Source organism: Xiphophorus maculatus, chromosome 13 (assembly GCF_002775205.1).
Source record: "Xiphophorus maculatus strain JP 163 A chromosome 13, X_maculatus-5.0-male, whole genome shotgun sequence".
NCBI classification, from domain to species: domain Eukaryota; kingdom Metazoa; phylum Chordata; class Actinopteri; order Cyprinodontiformes; family Poeciliidae; genus Xiphophorus; species Xiphophorus maculatus.
This window is the reverse complement of record NC_036455.1, coordinates 446897-452896: the sequence shown is the minus strand read 5'-3', so window position 1 is coordinate 452896 and position 6000 is coordinate 446897.

Here is a 6000-nt window from a genome sequence, read left to right as displayed (position 1 = left end):
CTTTGAGTTGGTGTGTGTGTGTGTGTGTGTGTGTGTGTTGAGAGCGATAATCTCGTGTTGTGACACTGACGGAGTCCGTCGCTCCCTCCTTCCCACAGGTTGGAGGGATGAGGAAAACAAAGCAGCAGAGAGGAACCTGCGTGGATTACACTTTCATCAGGAGGAAACTGGAGCCTGAAGCCGGAGCGCCTGCAGCCTGCTGACTGAGCCGCTGTCCCACTGAGTCTGAGTGTGTGAGCCTGACAGAGGAGGCAGGATCACACATTAACACTCTCTATATATTACACTTTACTTGTTTTTAATGCAAAATTTCTACATTATTTCTAATCAGGTCCTGACGTTATCCAAACATTACTTTCCATAACCCGTCTGATGTTTTACATCATAACCTTTCGTCATTTTTTTGTTATTATTCAGATGTATCTGAGTAACCGACATAGCTGCTGCTTGTTCATTGTGCGTTGCACGTCATGTGATGGTTTGCAGCAGCATATGAATCCAAAGCATCCATTCCAGACAGAACCACCAGCGACGTTTCTCAGGATTTCCCACTGAAACATCCCAGAAATAAGCCAACAAACTGTGAGACTGGCGCTCTGCGGGGCTTTCGCAGACGCACAGGGCTTTTTAAAGAGCGGGGCTTCCCGAGGCGGTTTGTGAAACAGACACACACGTTCGCTCACGCCGACTCACCGTGGTACGTCAAGGTCAAGTTTGTCTCGTGTAAAACACAGTCACGCGGTGAGACGCTTGCGGCGCATGAGGGCCAACTTACTCTGAAGTTCAGACGTTCTCATTTGTGAGGGGATTAAGGCGTGTGTGATTTGGGAAAAGTTTCCAAAGTGTGTGTTTGTCTGAGAGAGTGTGTGTTTTGTTTAGGTGAGACGTGCTTGGCTGTGGACGAGCTGTGGCGACTGTAATTAGACAGAAATCGTTTATCAAAGTGTTCTCATCACCTACGTCCTGAACCCTCCCGTCTTCCGAGAGTCCTGCCGTCCCTGTGTCTCTGTGTCTGCGTGTTGGACAGAGACTACACACTCTCCCCTCTGTCCCCCTGTCTCCTCCTCTCAGCCAGTGAGTCTGGGACCCGAAGGAAAAGGCCAATTATAAAAAACCCCTCTCTTCATCTTTGTTCTGTGGGCATAAACCACTTCTTTGCTTTTTTGTTTTCATTCTTTCCCCTTCTTTGGCTTTCTGACATTCCTCGTCCATTCCCACCGTCCCCACGCTCCACCCCGTTACTCATGCACACATGCAAGCTCACTCTTTTGGCTCAGGCTGACTTTTCTTTTTTTTTTTTTGTATAAGTTTTGTAAGCGACAGTTCCCAAAGTCTTAAAATAGACTTCCTGGTCCTTCATCAGCACCGTATCTTATCATATTTGAAAGAAAAGCCGGGTGGGGTTGATGTCAGACTGGCTGTTGTTGGAGCAACAGCTTTAACCCAGTGCTAAGATGAAGTCATGATCTTTTTCTTCTCTTAAGAAACAAGCACGACTTTCTTACTTTTAGGCATCACTTTGTTTTTGTAGACCAAAGTGAAGAGAAATGTTTTTATTTTCAGTTTTGTAAATTCTCATAACTGTAACATACGGTATGTTTCCAGTAGTAAAACAAAATCCCAAATGTTTGACGTCATTTTTGTGCATTTTATCCTACATCCCTGCAGAAATGTTTTACAGATCTAGATAGAATAATTGGATCAGGGAAACTAGAACTGGTGTTAAAGAGATTGTTATGCTGTAGAGAAATTTTAAAACTGCACAAACCAAATGTGATGCAATACTTCCATTTTTTTTTATCTCCTATGGCCTAAATGTAAAAAAGTGTCAATAGACATGAAACTGATTTGATTTGATCTTTACATCAAGCTTGTTTTATTTGACCCAGTTGAGGATCATGAGCTGAAGCTGTTGAACCTCCTCAAAGATTTCATTTGTTCTTCCAACAAACGTTTTTCTAACTGACTGAAATTTACGTGATTAAGATCTGGGCTTCGACTCGGGCCTGAATTGTCCAGTTCTTTATTCTCAGCCAGCCGACGTGTTTTGGGTTTTTATCGTGTTGGAGGATCTATTTTGGCTTCAGCTTAATTTTTTTTTTACTCACACTCTCCTCCAGCTGTATTCGCTGTACAATGACTGCTGAAAAAGACAAGTATTATGTTGCTGACCTACCATTCAGAAACCACTAGCTACATCATTGTTGGTTGTGCAGGAGGGTCCGTGTCTGCTTTTCAAGGATGTACGGTTATATGATTGCGCATCTGTTTGCAGCCATTTTCACTTGTGAGTGTTGAGTTTGGGGGGGGCGTGACCAGCTGCAGGAGGCTTAAAGTGACAGGAGGCTCTAGAACAACTCATTCTGGAAGGAGCTCAAAGTAGGCAATACTGAGTAGACTAAAATCTAAATATCTAAAAAGGATTTTGTGCACAAAAATGTAATGAACATGTTTTGTATCACCCTTAGACCTATCCTAACCTGTTCAAGGAAGCATTATAGGTCACATTTATCTTTATAATTGCACTGGATGCACTTATGTGTTAGCAAGAGCCTGTTCTGGGTCTCATGGAGATTTTGTTTAGGTAAACCTGACAGTAAACCTGTGGTCTACTATCAGGTTGAACTTGTGTGAACGGCCACAAGTTCAACCTGAGTTTGGGGGGTCGTGACCAGCTGCAGTATATGTTTTCCCATATATGGGAACGATAGCTGTTGATTTTAATTGTGGACTGTTTTCTTTATATCGAATGACTTCCAAATTGCCTAGACAATCCTACCAGATCAATAAACTGCTGCGGTTATTTCCAACGGCCTCAGAGAGCTCTTTGGATCTCGTCATGGTCTTCCACAGACAGGAGCGCACCAAACCACATGTGTTAGGTTTAAACAGGGCAAAACTTTGTTTAGATGCTAAAATAGGTCATGGATAGTGAGACTTTAAAGGAAAAAAAAGCTAGCTCCTCCAATGTCATGCTTTCAGCTGCTCTTTCACCTTCTCAGACAGACTTTGACTCAAACATGTTCACGCCGGATAAGTTAGTACACACTTTCTGTTTCTCTCTCCCACACTCAGAGTCCGTCGTGGTCTTCCACCCTCGCACAAACACTCACACATGGAAAAGCCAGAATCGCAGCTTAGTGTCCGGCTCTGGGCGGTGTTCCCATCCCTGTGGCCTTTCCCAGCACAGACAATGCTTTGTGTCCCACAAAGGAAGCTCTCATCCAGGCTCTGGGGCCCTGTTTGGCCCTCAGTGGCCCCCTCCCAGATCCCAGAAAGGCCCCCCGAAACACCCCACCACAACCTGCTGAGGTGCCAAGAGGAACATCTGTGTGACTCAGCCGAGGAGACATTGCAGAAGTTCTCACACTGAGGGGAAGAGTGTTACTTGTATCCGTCTGTGTGTGAGTTTTGTCTCCGTGCGCAAATGCGTGTTTCTATGTTCATGTGAGCACAAGTCCTCGGGTCCTGGGAGTCTCCGAGTGCAGATAATAAATGGTGTGAGAGGAAAGAGAAGCAGAGAGTGTAGCCAAACTTTTCCAGTCAATGAACCACGTGTCCAAGCGGCCGTCCTGCCAAGCTAAGGCTCTGAAACGGGGTCACGCAAATGAGAACAAACAGCTGAATGAGAAGTGCAGAAAAGATGAGCGATTAGTGAGAAACGGGGCTGAAAAGCTCAATTAAATCATGGATGTGATATTTTAAAGATGTTCAGATGAAAACTCTTCCATTTTAGTTATCATCTAGGTTTCCCAGAGACAAGCGACAATCAAAGATCGTGCAAATATGCCGAATTACATAAAACATATGATCCCAGTATTCACAACTCATGACTTTATTAGAGTTAGAGTCAATGTAAACTGAATCAAATGAGCTATTGCAAGTGGAGACTAACACCTCTTTTAATCGCACAGGTTTGAATCCATGATGTTTGAAGGCTTTTCGTTCTTTTAAAATCAAGAAAAAATAATGCAGTCAGCGTAAACGTTCTGCTCAGGTCCCTAGAAGGATCTCTATTCTTGGAGGTTTTCCTTTCTTGTTTTTAGACACTCCGACGCTGCAGCTGGGTCTCTGTAGGGTCCGCACCCTCGTAAACACACAAACACATAACGCTACTGAGTGCAGGAAGTGACATCACGCCTTACTGGCCACAATACAGGAAGCATGACGACAGTCTCTGAAGGACATGGGGGATGCATAATCCACCAGCTGCTACTGCAGATCCCACACCCATCAACCCACACACACACACACACACACGCACACACCCACACGCAAAACTGTTTTACAACAGTGTGAGAACTTAGTCCAGTTTGTTAAAATAACACATTTTATAACTTTGGCATAATTTTCTTCAATATCTCATCTGCTCATTCAGGGCCAAATGTTAGGGTGGGACTGAGGTTGTTTTTAATCATCTGAAGTGTGGGAAAGCATCTGCATTAAGACTCATCAGACGGGTATGGACTCCATATCTATTTATTACCACTTTTACTTTGTATTGACCAGCTTTGAACTTATGGACAGATTGGAAAGCCTTTTTCACCGTCTGTATCACACATAGGCTTGAAGCTACACAAGCTTCACTTCAGATTCCACTTCAGATTTCTGTGATCTTCTCTTCTTTTCCTCCAAAGCAAAAGGAAGACCCAAAATACAGAGAGGGAAATTGTAATTAATACACTTTTGTTTTGTTTAACTTCTCTATGTTTTATTTGTACCTGAACAACAACACACCTGCAGAAACAAAACTGCATCCTTTTCTAATGCATCTATTTGCACATCCGTCCCGCTATTTATATCCTGATGAAGAACCTGACTGTTGAAGAATCAGATCCACAAACAGTGTTTATTTCAGAGAAATAGTGCCATATGTGAATTATCTATTGATTACCAAACAAAAAGCACAGATTTCAAAATACATAAAAATCTAATCTATTTCAATTCTGAGTGTGCTTTAAACAGGATGTATCTCTCTTTTGCAGTCAGTAGCAGGCTTCTTCCAGAACTGTCCCCTTCTTATCTCCGTCCATTATCCCATGAATTCTGACCAACTTCCCTTCCCCTGCTAAGAAAAATAATTCACAAAGCATGATGCTTCCACCACGTCTCCCAATGTGGCTGATGTGTTAAGAGGTTTGCATAAAGATCAGAAAGTTACAGTTGGTGTTGTCCGACCTGAGCACCATCTTCCACATTTATATCACGATTTGGGGGTAAACATTAATGGTTTTCTTCTTCCCATGTTTCTAGAAGAAGGCAAAAATTGTGGAATGTGCGACTACTTTTAATACTACAATTAATACTCTCCTTGTGCTTAAATGTATATTTGTCCCACTTGTTGGCACGTTTTCCTGATCAGAACAGTTTAGCTTTATAGAGTTTCCTGTTTCCCCACATTCCCATTGAATCAGATCAAAAGTGCTGCACCAACAGACACATGAACAACTTGCTTTCATCCACATTCCCACATAAACTTTGTCTTCTTATGTTTTGTTGTGTCTTTATCATTCTGTGATCCCCCGGCTTTTATTTTGCGTCGTGTAAATCCTGCATCCTTGTCTTTCCTTTGCCTCAGTGTTTTTGTCTCCCTCCCACAAAACTCCCGACAAACACACTCACCCCCTCCACTCCCTCCAATGTCCTGACTGGCTCATCATGTCATGCCTCATAAGCAGGATGAATCAATAACCACAACAGCACTCATGCACGCCACACGCATGCATACAAACAAAGAGCGCAGCCCACTGTCGCCTAAACATTCTCCCCAATATTCATGAGAACTTCTTTACAGCTACAAAGCAAATATGTGTGGTGAACACCAAGCTTTAAAGCCGGAGTCTGGAATGTGTGCAGCAAAGGCGAAACTTTGATTCTCGTCTTGCTGTCAAACTTGTTTTAGTTCCCTCTCTGTTTTTTACTCCTCTTGTCTCCATTAAAACCCACAATACATGCCCACTAACCTTGATCGTACACAAGTTGAAACTCCTGCAATGAAAC